We start from the raw sequence: 15,172 nt of genomic DNA on the forward strand, positions 1-15,172 counted from the left end.
AAATGATAACTGAAGTTGTATATTGTTAATGAAAGGTTAAAGTTAAAATTAGAGTTAAAGTACAAGTTTGTGTTGTCGCTTGCGACTTTATGTCCTGTTTTAAGATAATACAAAACCTCCCCAGTATCCTATACTAGGCACTAGGCCTGCTTTCTCCAAGATCAAACCTCCCAACTCATCATCCTATGTACCTCTAGTGGGGGCCCGTTCTGGCCCACTGGTTCCACTAGTTCTCAGATAGGGATAGGTTGTTAGACTATGATACTCTCTACCTGGTTACCTATTAGGTAATGTAAATACCTGGCAGGAGACTATCATAAGACCTAAGATTAAACATCCCCTCCCCCTATCCCTCCGCATCTCCCTGGAAATATATATATATATATAATTCGTTGTCTTTTTCTCACATAAGACTTCCCAGCTTGGCCTAGTATTAAAATCAAACCCCTTCTGTTTTAATGTTGATTATGATTCTACATTTGTATATACATGTTTTTGCATCAGACCATCTGTATACCAACTGTATATCCTCTGTAAACATTATGTGCAACTTGTAACTATGTAAACTCATTCTTTCTTAAACTTCAATAAAAAAGTTTTATGATAAAAAAAAAGAAAAGTGGATGAAAACGCACAACTGATGAACAACTGAATAAATGAAAGCACCTGAATCAGTTGTTCCAGTTGTTACTAGTTGCCAGTGTAAACTCAGCCTTTAAAGAGAAACTCCAGTGAAAATAATGTAATAAAAGATATGTGCTTCATTTTTACAATAATTATGTATAAATGATTTAGTCAGTGTTTGCCCATTGCAAAATCTTTTAAATCCCTGATTTACATTCTGACATTTATTACATGGGGACATTTTTACTGTTGGGAAGTGATGTAGCTGCTGCATGCTTTTTTTGGCAGTTGGAAACAGCTGTAAACAGCTATTTCCCACAATGTAACAAGGTTCACAGACAGGAAACTGCCAGGAGTACCACGGTCCTCAGAGTAATATCAGTCATACAGCGCCCCCTGGATGGTCTGTTTGTGAAAAGGAATAGATTTCTGATGTAAAAGTGGGTATCAGCTACTGATTGGGATAAAGTTAAATTCTTGGTCGGAGTTTCTCTTTAACAACTATGGAACCAGTGGAGTCTGAACTCCCAAACTGCTAGCTTGTTCAAGGACTTTTTCACACATGACAATTTTAGAATTTGCATCAGTAAAACCATTTCATCTGATCAGCGCCCTTTTCTCTCCTGACAGATTCACTCTAATTAGACTTGGAGATGTGAAATTTGTGGAAAGATGCTTTTTATTTTGTGCATTTGTGCATCTTCCAGCCATGAATGTGTTCGTAGCACAAATGTAGCACAAACTCTGAAAAGCACACACTGCTGTTGCAGAAAGCCAGGCCAGTCCTTGTTAGCTGGCAAACTGCAGCAGCTAACCAAAATTTACCAGTTCAGTTATGTGTCCTGATTGGTATAGATAACTTAATTTTAAACTGTCGTTTGCACTGTTGTTGAAAGAAGCTAAATTACTGAAGTAGCTGCAATACATGACTATTGTTCTCATATTGATCCACAGTTATGATCACCCATCTACTAATATTATTATTATTGTTGTTGTTCTCTGTTCATTTAAATGCTAGTATAATGCTAGGTTGCTCCTCTGAGAATTGCCAGGTCATCTGAATGCAGATAGCAGAGGCAGGCTTGTTTGTGCTGAATGAAATAACCACATCTGGTTGAGATGCTTACTGAATTGCTGTATAAAGAGGGGCTGACCCACGGATTTTTTTTCTCTGAGCAGGTTGGAATGGAATGCCCCACATTCTGCATGGTACTGTAAATATTCCTTATATCAGAATATCACAGTGATGAATCTTATTTACTAAATATGAGCATCCTTCCAAAGCTGCACTGTTCATTATCACTTCCTTTGACAAGAAAAAATGTCTGTGGGAAAGGTAAAGCTAGGTTGTTACACAGACTGATGTAGTTCCCATTGTGTCAGATGTTGACGTGTCCTGTTTTCATGGATCTAAATTAGACACTTCTAATATATGAAAAGGCCCCTCTTTTTAGCGCTCGCTGATATCATGTTTTCTGTGCACAATATACAAATGACCGAACTGCTGTTTTATAGTACCATATTTACATTGTAAATCAAATGGAGTTGTAATCAGGTATAAGAGTGACCTGTCTATCAGTAGCCTTCCATTCTACCCATTGCATATTTCATGCACTGAGCCTTATGTTGTCAAACAATCCAAATTGCTTGAAGAGAATGCTGCTTTGTATTCTTTATGGGGATGGAAGTGCAAGAATTAGTAAGGTATATTGCAGCTGATGAACCTCATGAAGTGAAGGTAAAGAAGACCATGTTATCTCCTCAGAAGGGCTGCTTAGAGAGGGAACATGTAAGGGACTGGTCTGTATCGGTTATTAGGTCATTTGGGTGTGGGGATTTGCAGGCATCTAATAGACACCTGTGGTAATTAGCAATAATCTGCTGCCTAAGCAATGAATTGGGTGCCCAGAGTGGATAGTCTGCTATAACTAGCAGTCTGTTTGGCTCTGGGTCAGTTAGGAATTAGGAGGGGAGGCTAGTTTTAGGTACTGGAAGCGGGAAGGGGGGGGGGGGGGGGAGAATTAGTGCTAGGCAATAGGTGTGGGGGGGTGGGGGGGGACTCTTTTAGGCTCTAGGGGTGGGATGGTTCACATGAGATTTGGTACCGGATAAGTACATGGTAAAATATCCATAATGTAATTTAACAATACTGTTGGCACCACCCGACGCCCAACTCATGCAGCGGCGCTGCGACACGTACTCCCAGCAGATCAGGCAATATTGAGGGCTGATTTACAGATAAGAAAACTGGCACAGTAATAGACCAGCTGCCAAGAGCAATCAGTCATGGTCCTCATTTCATTTAAAATGCAAATGTACTTTCACTTTGGAAAAAAATCCTTACCAGATCATTTACATTTATAAAGCATCAGCATAAGCCACAGCCTACTATATATACTCGCGTATAAGTCTAGAAATTTAGGTCTGATTCACTTCATAAAAGCATAGTGGTTGACTTATACGTGTCACGGGTAACACTGAGTAATGTGTGTACCATTAGTGACATTCACATTTGCAATTTACCCAGTTCTAAGTGGCACAGTATTGATAAAGGAAATGCCAAGACAACACAGGCTGAAAGTCCTGGCCACAAAAATTAACAAGGAAAGGGGCAGGGGGGAAATACTGGGCTGCATAAAAGGGAGTGAATAATTACTGCACTTGGGGGCCTGGAGGAGGTATTGGCTGCACTCAAGGGACAGAAGGGGTTAATAGCTGCAATACTGTATGCAGTGCAGTCATTAATCCCTCCTTGTCCCCAGACTCTCCAATCCTGATCCCCAAGTGCAGGCATTGACTTGGCTGGGTAGACTTATACTTGAGTCGATAAAAAAAAAGCTTAACTAACTTAACAATCGCGACCTACCAATGGGCATGAACGCAGTGGCAGCCCCAGGATCGCCTAACAAAGAATGGTGTCAAGTCCTGGAGCTGCAGTTTTCTAGGGAACGCACATGCGCGATTGTTCCCTGCTGGTTCAGGTGATCAGCCTGCGGCTAGCAGACTGTTTTCAGCTGAAAGGGGAAAGAAAGAACCTTTGTTTACGTTTGTACAGTGCTGCGATCTCCTGCAGCGCTGTACAGGGGAGACTGCTGTCCCTCAGAGCAGCTCCTAATGCGTGCCCTCTCATAGGCTGATGCCTATGAGAGGTGGGGAAGAGAGGCGATCGCCGTCCTATGGCGATTTAGGAAAGCAAAGGAGGGGGGAGAAGTGAGGGAAAAGCCTCTCTCTTTTTAATAAAAAAAAAAAACCAAAGATTGCAGCAGCGATCAGAGACCTCCTAAAGAGTGTCCTATTAAGGACAAGAACAGGAGGTAAGACTCATTTGTGTGCTTAGTTGTGGGGCTGTGCAGCACGCTGACAAAGCTGTACAGCCCTGTGTTGTGAAAAAATGGCCTGGTCACTAGGGGGGTGTAAGCCTGTGGTCCTGAAGTGGTTAAGAGGGTTGAATATTTGAGACGACTTATACACGAGGTCGAGTATATACGGTATATGGCCTTTGCAGAAGTCAAACCCTGGAGCCTATCCTCTGGAACTGACCATGCAATGCATTACCAACTCTTCTTGGCAAGAAGTGATGAATGGGAATAATTAGTGCGTACAGAAAATAGGGCATGCTCTCAGAGGGGCACTCTCCTGTGCTATGAATGGACCATTGCAGTAAACCTGAAGATAGTTGAAAATTGTGTTTCCTTATTTCTACAGACGGTGACACACAGAAAAATGAGAATTCTGAGAACTTCTTTGAACCAAATCCTACAGTGTTGCCATGATTTCAAGCAAGCTTTAATTGTATTTTTTTTTACCATTATGAAAATGTTATAGCTTAAAGGGAACTTTAACTGAGAGGGATATGGACGTTTTATTTTAAACAATACAGTTTGCCTGGCTATCCTGCTGATTTGTATGGCTGCAGTAGTGGCTGAATCACACACCTGAAACAAGCATGCAGCTAATCCAGTCTGACTTCAGTCAGAGCACCTGATCTGCATGCTTATTCAGGGGCTATGGGTGAAAGTATTAGAGACACAGGATCAGCAGGAGAGTCAGGCAACTGGTATTATTTTAAAAGGGAAAATCCATATCCTTCTCAGTTTAGGTTCCCTTTCAGATGAAACAGAAGTCATTTTAACAACTTAAAATTACAAAATGTTTTTGTTTATTGAAAATGTGATTGTCCTTTGTCAGCTAAAGCAGATTGCTTGCTATGGGCAACTACTTCACTTTTGTTCAAGTGGTCGTTGAACCTGACTTTGCCCTTTCCGCCCCTTTGTCTTCTGTTTCAATTCGAATACCCCTTTAAAGGGACAGTACTGCCAGTTTTGACATTTATATTATATTACATGTGGTGTCTTGAGGCCAATTCAACAGATAGTTTCTTATGCCACGTGTGCAGGGCCAGATTTTTGGAAAGGCTACAAAGGCCTGGGCCTTGGGTGGCTGCAGCCCAAGGGGCACCTGAACATGAAAGAGGGGTTGCTAGATATGAAAGAGGTGGTTTAAAATGCAGAGCAACTCCTAAACAAAAAACCTGAGCTATTCATAAGAGAGGGGCTACAGTTCCTGGATAATACACATGGAAGAGGGGCTGCACATGGAAAGGGAGGACGGGGGGCACAGGTGCATATAAAAGGGGAGCCACAATATACTTGGCCTAAGGGCATAAAAGTATGGCACAAAAAATAAATCTGGGCTTGCACTTGTGTCTCGTACGAGAAGAGCCTCCATTCAAATTCCTATTGCAGATTTGCTTTATCTTGGGGTTTCTGTCCTTACTGAGATTTTCACACTTCTGCTACTGCATTGTACCCAATGTAGAATAAATGAAAAACTAAGCAGGCATAACCCCTTAGGAGGCATGCAACCCTGGGGAACTTTAGCAAACATCTCATCAACAAAAATGTAACTTTCCAGGCTCCACCTAATACAGAAATGTCAGTTGTAAGTGGAGAGGCCTTTATTCAGATTTGAGACAGCAGAACTGACTCCAGTCACTATATAAATGGCATAGGCAGCAAGTCCTGTCCTACCCTTTTGCCCGTCTCACTATTTCCCCTGTATCCTCTGAGGGCAACCTGCAGAAGCAGCCTATAGAACAGATAGAATAAGACAAATACAGTTTGGGGAAATCAGCTTTTTGCCAGCTATAAGCAATGATCTGTATGAAGTGTGCGAAGAGCTCGGCTTTCTGCAGCCATTCCTCACTGCACCATCATCTTCTGGGCCAGAGATTGATCATCCATCATGCCACGGAGACAGGGCACTGAGGAAAAGACAATTACAGTCAGGCGAATGGAGAGAGTGGGGCGGATGGAGATTAAACACACAGGAACAGATGGAAAAGTTCGGGGGGCTTTCAGCTTTGTCTGGGTAGTTTTATTTATACAGAACAGATAGAGAAAGTCTGAGTTTATTTATAGAACAGCAGAAAAATTGCTTGCTCACCCCCCAAAAAAAATGTTTTATGCCTGAGCCGGAAGGCAGAGCAGGCTGAGCTCTGTATCTGTAGAGTGTTGATGTACTAGCGGAATAATTGGAATTTCCACAGTCCAGAACTTTGGACAGCTCCAGCATACAGCACTACATTATTATGTTACTGGTCACAGATAATCGAGAGAGGCCGCAACTTGTGTTTCTTCTAGCAGAGTTGGAGACGCTGTCTACACTGTGGCACACTTGTAACCCCTCTGCAAACAAAAAAGGCCATTATTTATAGTTTAACGGTTGCTTTAGCATATTTTGTTACATATACATACAGATTTGCCAATTAAAACCTTTTCCCTATTAAGCATTTGAATCTATGTCTAAATCCTGTTCAGTAAAGCAGCCCCCTGAAAATGCGGTAGATCTTGCTGTTAGATTTGTTCCATGATCTGAGATTTGTACTGATCTGAAAATTGATCCCTTTCTCAATTGGAAGCAGATCGGACTTGGTGCAAATTATCAAACGACTTGTGCAAGTAGCAACACCCATATTGGACCCGGACAAAAACTTTCATCCCACTGCTGAATGCAATTTGTTTTTCCACATTGACTGCAGTCAGAAACCAAAGTGGCCAAACTTCTGATTCTGTCCATAACGTACATTTTCAGCACCCCTTCCTAATTCCTATCACCTTTCCTTGATTTCTCTTTGTGCTGACAGATCAAAATCAAGAGTAATGATGAGCAAGAAAACCTTTTTACAAGAAAAAAACAGTTTTACAAGAATTTCCTGAATTTTTACACATTTTAAGAGATCCCATTGGTTAGTGTTATAGCCAATGGGAAATCCCAGTGGCAAATTCAAAGATGGTGTTCCTAGGGTTCCCCATTAGTTCAGTGCTGGAGTGTCAGTGGTGAACGGTAGGGGTCAGAGATGTCGGCAGAGTGGGATGTAATTCCCTTGGGGGTCACGAACACATGCCTAAAGGCAAGCTGTGTCCTGGCGACCTGCTGATCTTTCATGCATCAGGAGCGTCTGAATCAAACACCCCATTTTTCCTGTACCCTTCCCTTTTTTTTTTCTATAACAAGCTCCGTAGCCAAAAGGCAACACCTGAAACAAACGTGCAGCAAAATCCTATCAAACTTCAGTCAAATATATGAACTGCATGCAAGCAGAGAATCAGTAGGACAACCAGGCAATATGCATTGTTTAAAAAGAAATTAATAGATCAGCCTCCATATTCCTCTCACTTCAGGTGTCCTTTAAGTGAGTTATTTGCTGTAGTATATTTTCTTATATAGGTATGGGGACACTAAATACACACTGTGGTTCTGTGGTTGGTGTTCTGTGCACAATATTGTGCAGGAAAAGATTGTTTTTCTTAAAGGTAAAGACAGGGAGATGTGAAGAACTTTGAACAGCAAATGACTGCTGTATATTACTGTGTCACTGGTCACAGATAACTGAAAGAAGTCATCTCCTGGGTTTTCTCTGGTGGATTTGGAGGCCCTGAATACACTGTATTCCCGTGCAGCCCCTCTGTGCACGCAAATGTCACCATCTATCAGGGGAAGGATTGGTTTTCCTGCAGGTAAGGCCAGCGTGCCGTCCAGCAGGCTTCTCGATTTTACGCTTTTTAAATTGCTTTTTGCCAGTCTGGTTTATGCCTCTTTGGCTGACTTGGCTGCTCTGCAGTGTGTGTTCATAAAAATAATAATAAAGCTCATTATTCTTCTCATATGCTCGTGGTACGTAGATCACCAGAGCGTCTTTTCTCTATTTCAGGCTATGAAGGATATTAGGCTGCTGATTTACAGATTGAGGCTGGGCTCTCGCCTTCATAAATACTAATCACATTGTAAAATAATACACTTCTATGCAGAGCTGACTGTCAGCTGTGCATAAAATGACATCTTGTCTCCTGGAGCGCAACGGCTGCTCTCGTACCACGTCTGAACAGCCAATGAGTGAGCCATGCCAAGGTCCAGTGACAGGCAGTACCTGCGGAGTGCCAGACACAGCCTGTCTCCTCCAGCTCCTGGACAATGAGTGCCAGTGATGGGTCAGCAGATGGCGCAAGCTGGAGCTGCGATGACCCCATCCTTGCACTCAGCACCAGCGGATTGGAGGCTAATTGAATAATAAAGGATGCTGTGGAAGGAATCTGCTTTATGTCTGCAGAATGAGGCACACCTTCCTTACAATGCAGCATATTCACCACCTCTGATATTCAATATTCTGCAAGTCCCATCTTCTGTTTCACTTTAGTTCCATTCAGGTTTTATAGGAAATAGAAAACCTATTATAGTTTTTGCTAAATTCAAATGTTGGAAATATATGAAATTACTTGGGATGATTTATTGTATTCGCGGTAGAATGAGTAGGGCAAGTCGGGTCCATTTTGTGGCCATGGCATAAGTTGTCGGTCATAAGCAGGTATAGAATTGGGACCCTTCTAATCTAAGCCCTCCATGCAGAGTTCTAATTACAGTGTGCCAGTATACAGTATTTACCTGATCTTTCAGCACGTTGGCTTGGTCCCCATTACTGTTTTGCTCCGCTGACCCTTTCATCTCCTTCACAGCATGTACATTGACATCCTTTGACACATGCCACATCAACTGAGTGTATATGAAAAATAGCCAGCAACCACAGGGTTAAATGCGGTTGTACTTTCCCTGTGCCTTGCAGCATCTCAGAGGAAAAGTATCTTCAAGAAAAGAGGCAGCATGGACCAGCAGTATCCAAAAGCATCACTTGTTTAAAAATTGCTGTATATGCTAACAGGTTAGTATGCCTTTAGGTTATTCAGGTATATAATTGTGCGTTGAGTAAGATCAAATGCAGTTTAGATGATCTTCACACAAAAAGGCTGGTAGAGCAGCAACGTTTCGGATCGCAGCATTTTCCTTCATCAACCCGGCCAGCCATTTGATGATGATGTGTGCTCCAATATGCCACTGGCTGTATATCACAGTAATCTGTTATGCTATTTTTAACTATTTTAGGAATAAACCAGAATGTTATGGATAGTGCTGGTCAATCCTGCAGTCTTTTGCTTTATAGAGTATATTATTGTGGCATTTGTTATAAAGGGGATAGAATGACCTCACATTTTTTGTTGTTAGTAAGCTTCAAAAGGGCAGATTTTTTCCACAAAAGAAACCATACAAATATACAAAAATAAATTAATGGCGTGCATGTGCTCCAGAGTAACACCACATCCTGCCATGGACCTTCGAACTATGCAATATGTATGTGCTTCTGCTGCAGTTGGGTCTGGCATAGTGTGAACCAAGCTTCAAGGGTGCGCCCACATGCACAGTGATTGTTACCTGCAAGGATTGGGAGTCGATCCCTAAGCAGGGGTGGTGCTAGGCTTATGGTGGCCCTGATCAGAGAAAGAATCAGTGTCCTCTTCTCCCCCCAATGTTAATATGGTTTCTTTGGTGTATATGCCGCGTTCATAGTGGACACTGCATAGCCACTATTATGCTCACGACACAAATGTTTCACTTTTGCTGAAATTTGCCACTGCGTTTTGTCTTGTATGGAGATTAGGCTGCAGGTAGACCCATACTAGTGACACGTGCAGGTGCTGGCACAGCACAGAGATGTGGTGTCACTGTAAAATGCTGCGCTGCAGTGACATGAGGCGCTGTTGGTGATGCGTGCAGCCATAGTAACCAGGTCATCCCTTAGTAAACGCATGTGGTGGCCCTGTGCACATGCACAGAAGGCACATGCCTAGCGCCACCCCTGCTCTCAGGCAACAGTTAAGGGCTGAGTGCTGTTGCTATAGAGGAAGGAGGAGGGAAGACAGCGCAGCATACAATGAAGCCACTTCCAGCATGTGTGGTAAGGAGGGAAGCAAGGCACTTGGCCAAGATGATACAGCTCTCTGTATCTTTTCGGTGATGCGTTGTTCCAACGCTGTACACATTCTAGATTCTCGACAAAGATGGCCCTGAAGAACGATCTCTTTGCTGAGGTTAGTATTGTGTGTGTAGGAGTCTCAACATTCTTCAGTGGTGAACAAAAGAAGCCCGAGGCAAACCTTGGGTACAAAAAGACATATTACCTAAGAAGAAGGAAGACTCGGTATCCTACAGAGCCTTCCCACAACGTCCTCAGGTCCCTGCCACTTGGGGTTGCGCTCCGCTTCAGACACAAACTTGGCTGTACTGTGATTGCACGAGTGTGCCTGTGTCTGTGTTTTGTGCGTTGGGGCGGAGGATCGCACTACAAACTCAATGGACAGGTGTAAAACTGGTCTGAAGGAAGTAAAGACCTTATGTGATCCAGCATGTATGGACTAGAATACATAAAACATTGTCCACTGTTAGGTTGTATAGCTTTAGCCAGAGGCTGGTTTTACCCTAGAAACCAGTGTTAGCGATGCAGTGCATCGCGTCTGATGCACCGCCAAAAAAGGCATTCTGGGAACACCGCGCTATTGCCGTGATGTAGCGATGGTAATTTTTTTAGAAATCCATGCGCTGCCATAGACTAACGTGACTTCTGGGCCAACGTAGATCCCTGTAAGTTGACGCAGAAGTCGTGTGTTAGCGTAGTTTTGTATCTGTGTCGGGGATGCGATGAATATGTCACTTCTGCCACGTCATATTGTTGCAGTATGAAAGTCTCCATAGACTTTTATTGCACGACGGTGGGATGCGGTAAAAATACTGCACCGCCCCAGTGTGAAAGGGCCCTTAGGGTATATTCACATATGTGCATCTGATTCCATCAAGTGCATGCTGTGTATTTAGGGCTGGATTTATGAAAAGGCCACAAAGGCCCAAACCTTGGGCAGCTGCAGGCCAATGGGCACCTTGATATAAAAGAAGGGTTACTATATATGAAAGAGGAGGGTGAAAATGGGGAGAAACGCATGAAAAAGGAAACTGATGCTCAAGGAGTTGTTCATTAAAGAATGGGGCTGCTGTACATGGATGATAAGCATGGAAGAGGGGACTGCAAATGGAATGGGAGGGGCGCTGCTGCACAAGAAAGGGGAACCACAACATACTTGACCTAGGGGCACCGAAAGTATAAATCCGGCCTTGTGAGCATTTACATGTGGGCTTATAGTTGTGACAAAGCATACTCCTATGTACTGTAACCATAGTTCATAACTGTCCCTCTTTGGGAGCCCTGTCCCTCTGTCCCTCCTCATTTGTCCCTCTTTGAGGACTTTGTTCCTCTTTCTATGTTAATATATATATTTCTCTACTACAAAATGTGTTTGACTCTAAACTTTATTCCCATCCTTTAAATTGATTTATTATTAATTTTAAAATGTTAATATGAAGGAAAATGAACCAGGATAGAAAGGACTGGTGTGGTTGGAATTATAAAACATATTTTTCTAATGAAATCCTTATGGTATGCGTGACTAGGGGTGTGCCGGGAGTGTGATTAGGGGTGTGGCAGGGACATGGCTTAAGCTTCCCTCTCTCTCATCTCAAGTAGTTGGGAGGTATGTGTACCTGGATATAACATGGAAAACATGCCCTGCACATGCTGCTTGTGACGACATTGCATAACTGCTATTTTACTAATCTATAACAACTTAGATGAGCATACAAACTTTTACCACCTAACAAATATTGTTGAAAAGACTGTAATCCAGGTTTGCTGGAATACACAGGCTCTCCACTGCTTGGTATTGTGAATTAGGGCCTCAGCGTGCTCATAGATTCCGAGCTTGCTGTTGCATTTCACTAACAGCCAAGGTGAATGTGATTTCTCATTCAATGAAGCTGTAATGAGCTTTGCGTAAGAAGAGTTATTGTTGTAACATGCACTGTGAATATTGTCACTTGCTACTGTCCAGTAAGTGATGTGCCACAATAAACCTGCCTGTGATTGACAGTTGTTTTAGTTTTCTATTGTAAGACCTGCTTTACTTATTGGATATGGATGTTTTTATCTCTTGTCAGTTTCTTTCCACCTTGTTTTCCTGGTGTGGAAATGTTGTTACTGGTAGATGTTATTACTGTGTAGTTGAGTTGCAGGATGTACACACATTAGTAATACAACAATCCTGCAGAACAGAAGCCTCCCAGGTCTTCCTTCAATGGAGCGCTTGGATTTGTGGACCTAATCCCTTTTCTGATTGCTGCATTGCTGACCTAAATTAAATTTTACCTCCATCTTGCTCTAGCCAGCTGCTCCGAGAATTATCATTCTGTACCAGCTCTCTGCTATGGCAATACCTCCGTCTGCAGCAGCGTTCAGCCATTGGTGCAGATTCTGTGAAGGGTATTAGTGGTGCAGGCAATGCTGTCTGCCTTCTCTAGCAGTCCTGCTCGCCCAACCATTGATCATTGTCTTACAATGTTTATAGAGGTGTATGTACCATCATGGGAGCTAGCTTCCTATAAAACTAAAATGCAGCTCTGCTTTTCTAGTATAGGCTCTTTCCCACTGCAACAGATGTGTAGAAAATGTGAACTGTTTACATGCATGTATCTTTTTGCCTTGGTATGCATTTTTACCTTGTGTTTTACTGCACTTTATAGAATGAGTATGGGTGTATTTCCACAGAAAAATTCTATAACAGTATGTCTACACACTTTCCAAAACCTGTATGAGCCAATTCCGAGTACAACTCCCTTGTACTTGGCGAAATAAATGATTTTTATTCTAATACAGTACAGGCATTCTGGTTCTAAGGCAACGGGGATGCAGACATCGAGCCAACAAACGTTGATTCTGGTGATACCTTTAATGACTATACGTGGTTTATTGCAAGCTTTCGAAACATGAACTTTCTTCTTCAGGCATTATAAAGAACTGGATTTGAACCGTACGTTTTCAAAGCTTGCAATAAACCATGAACAGTTAGTCATTAAAGGTATCACTGGTTTCAACTTTTGTTGGTTTGATGTTCGCATTTCTGCTCCTCGACTAACACCAGACCACACTTCACTTGCTAAGGCAACGAGGCTGATTTCAAAAGTTCCAATATGATGGGTAGCGCTCCAAACCACAGCTAAATTTCAGCAGATAAAATTGTCAGCAGTACATTCTATATGGTTTCACACTTACCCCGTCCAGTTGACCACTACTAGACAGTAAATCGCTCGTGTGAATTCCTGCACCGCCTGTGCCCCAGTTGCTCGTCTTCTTCCTCCAATCAGGTTCTTGCTTTCCCCACCATGTAGTATATACTGTTCTGCATCTGCTGTCCTTATTGATGCAGCCTCCTGCTTGCGGGGCTGATTTGTAAAGACACATGCAAAGCTAACTAGAGCTAAAGTGGTACAGTTGCCTTGAGCAATCAGAATCTCTGTTTTATTTAATGCAGGGCTGTGAAGTTGATACAAAAATCATTGGACTCTGACTCCTCAGTTTATTGAAATCGCTGACTGCGACTCCAGGATCCCAAAATTGATCTGACTCAGACTTCATGGCCCTGATTTAATGTTAATAATTACCATTTGTATAATGCTGGATAGGTCATTGACCAAGCCAGGATTTTGTGTCAAAGATGGTATCTTTAACCAATACACTATCCAGCTGCCCCTATTTACCAACTGAAGCACCATTGGTTGCACTGACTAACTACTTCAGTTTTGCTCTAAGTTTCATTTTGCTTGTGTTGATAAATTATTTTCACTGTACATTAACAAAAAATAAAACTTATTGATTCAAAATGTACTGACTGAAAAATTTGTAAAAAACCTCATTAAAATAAGGTGCAGCGTGCCCAGCAAGCTGATGTTACATTGTATATTCACTAAATGTGCTTAAAACTGCTGTGCCCACTGCAATTTTGTCAGTACTCTCGATAATTTAATTTGTGTGTGGGAAGAATCACCTACATGTTTATCAAGAGGATTGACTGTTTACTAAAAGGATTGACTGCTTATTACGAGAAATGGAGAGTGTAAAGGCAGCCATACACTGGGCGATTGCCACCAGATCGACCAACAGACAGATCCCTCTCTGATCGAATCTCAGAGGGATCTAATGGCTGCCCATTACTGCACACAGATTTTGAATCAATTTTAGCTTGAAATCGATGCACAACCTGTGGAGCTGCCGCCTGAGCGCCGCCACCCGTGTGCTCTCCCAGCCTGCAGCAATACCTCACCTTTCCGCCGGCGCGAGTTCCTGGTCCATGCTGACACTTTCTCCGACAGGCCTGTCTCCTCTTCACTTCCTGTCCCGTCCTGTGATGAGGAGAAGTACAAACAGTAGAGGGCGCTCTACTGTTTGAAATTCAGCTTAGCACAGGAGGAGACAGGAAGTAATGAGGAGACAGGCCAGCCGGAGAAAGTGTCAGCATAGACCAGGGACTCGCGCCGGCGGACAGGTGAGGTATTGCTGCCGCAATGCTGTCAGTAGTTGCCGAATCGATCACCACTAACGACTCGCTTCCGACCCGCCCATGATGAAGCACTGGGATAAATCGACTGAATCGATAGATTTTGGATCGATAGATTTTGGACGGAAATCGATCGGTCAACATTTGCGTTATCGATTTCACAGCAGATTCGATCACAGTGATCGAATTTGCTGTATATCGTCGAGAAATCGACGTAGTGTATGGGTAGCTTAAAGAGGAACTCCAGTGAAAATAAAAAAGTGCTTCATTTTTACAATAATAATGTATAAATGATTTAGTCAGTATTTGCTCATTGTAAAATATTTTAAATCCCTGATTTATATTTTGACATTTATCACATGGTGACATTTTCTGCTGGCAAGTAGGGATGTATGCAAACCGTTCGCTGGCGAACCCCTATGGGCAGCTACTACTTCTGGGTCGCTATGACCCGGAGTAGTAGGGCTGCGCTGGGGCGGTGTTGCATGTATTTAATTGAACGCCTGTTGACGTCACGCCCATGCGCAGAAAGTGCCCGGCAACAGGCGCATGATCAAGGACGCGCACTGCCGGCCCAGCGCAGCCGTACTACTCCGGGTCATAGCGACCCGGCAGTAGTACAGGGTGAGGGGTTCGCCCGGCGAACGGTTCCCGAACAGTTTGCCGACATCTCTACTGTCAAGTGATGTAGCTGCTGCTTGCTGTTTTGGTAGTTGGAATTAGCTGTAAACAGCTATTTCCCACAATGCAACAGGGTTCACAGACAGGAAATTGCCAAGAGT

General features: G+C 42.9%; 1 protein-coding gene across 8 annotated transcripts in view; it reads left to right on the forward strand.

Annotated features, from left to right (window-relative positions):
* The window catches only part of NTM (neurotrimin), a 1,373,850-nt gene that overhangs the window by 777,011 nt on the left and 581,667 nt on the right, over positions 1 to 15,172 (forward strand). The window lies entirely within an intron of this gene.

The sequence above is a fragment of the Hyperolius riggenbachi genome, chromosome 6 (assembly GCF_040937935.1).
Source record: "Hyperolius riggenbachi isolate aHypRig1 chromosome 6, aHypRig1.pri, whole genome shotgun sequence".
NCBI lineage: Eukaryota > Metazoa > Chordata > Amphibia > Anura > Hyperoliidae > Hyperolius > Hyperolius riggenbachi.